The sequence below is a fragment of the Penaeus monodon genome, chromosome 33 (genome assembly GCF_015228065.2).
Source record: "Penaeus monodon isolate SGIC_2016 chromosome 33, NSTDA_Pmon_1, whole genome shotgun sequence".
NCBI lineage: Eukaryota > Metazoa > Arthropoda > Malacostraca > Decapoda > Penaeidae > Penaeus > Penaeus monodon.
Genome location: NC_051418.1, coordinates 21,351,322 through 21,352,804, shown reverse-complemented (window position 1 = coordinate 21,352,804; position 1,483 = coordinate 21,351,322).

Below are 1,483 nucleotides of genomic sequence, written 5' to 3'. Positions count from 1 at the left end.
CTTATTTGTATAAGATATTTGGTGAGTTAATGAAGTTAATGAAGCAAATAATAACTATGATTATTAGATATACTTAAATTTTAATCTTTGTACTCTATTGGAAATTCATAATAGATTAGGCTTATATAACATTCTCACTCACTTTGCTATATACACTCTTGTTATCCATATATCATTTTTTACATGTTTTATCTTTTTTTGTTATCTTTATGGCGGTCCACTCCCAAAATGTCTAATTATGGACCGCGGACACGCGATTGGCTGGTCCTCGGAGGAATGATGAGGTCATTAGGATTAGCAGCAGGATCTTCGCGTATGATCAGTGGCAAAGCTACACATATAGATTAAATATTCTGTGTCTTTCATGTGTCATCGCTTAGCTTGCTTGGTCATTAAAAAGGTTTTGAACACCTTTTAACTCTTCCATCTTTTGACTCTTCCGTTTCCTGTTTTACTGGTATATGATTATGTAAATCACATACCGGCAGGTTCGCCATATTTTTCCATGCGATTAAAAATCGTTCATGTCGCTCGTAAAATGCGAGCAGACAATCTGATCAGTGCAGTTAAAGGGGGTTAGGAAAGGAAAAGGAATAAGGCGAAATATTGTCACTCATGTTGTTCACAGCAGCAGTAGTTGAGTTTTGAGGAGAATAAATTTGTCAGGTGTGGGGAATTAACACCGATGGGAAAAACTTAGCGACTTCAAGCTTGCGGATGACATGGTTCTTTTCTCAGAAGATGAAACAGAACTTGAAACAAAAAACTGACTTCCTATATATGAAGACCAAGGTAAGATAAAAAAAAGGGTACGTGCCATGAAAAAGGACGCCGACATCTCACTAGAGCAGAAACACGATCAGCCAACGAAGGAACTGAAATAGAGGAACACACTCACCCGAACGACTGATGGCTCTCGGGAAAGAAAGCGATGGATAAGCTGGTTGGTGGAAATTCGGACAATATAACACGCCCTTGAGAGAGAAAACTGCAATGATGTTCCACAAAAAGAAAAATCATGGATGAAGCCATTCTGCTAGCAATGGCATAATGCAGACGCTAATTAATATACAAGAGACAGTAGTTGTACATACAGAAATGGAAAAGTTATTGTGAATATCACAAAAAAAGAGACAAAAATGAGGTACGAGGTAGCGCAAGAACACATGAAAGTGATCACGGCTAAAGCGGGGAATGGCAGGACAGCATGACCTCTACAGGCGAACGAGAAAGGCGAAGAAAAAAAAAGAAATTTCAGAAACTGTTGTAAGAAACTTTTGGTGGAATTACCTGCTGGATGGATCATGGGCGGCGGTTTTTACGTTCAGGTGAATTGTAGATGCGGAAAAAGACACTATATTGGTATTGTTCTCAGTAAAACGCAAAACAGCAACGTGAGAACGAAAAGCAGAAAGGCAAATGGCATCACAACTAATGAGAAAAGAAATGAACGAGCGGGTTATGAGTGAAGGTTCTTACCTAA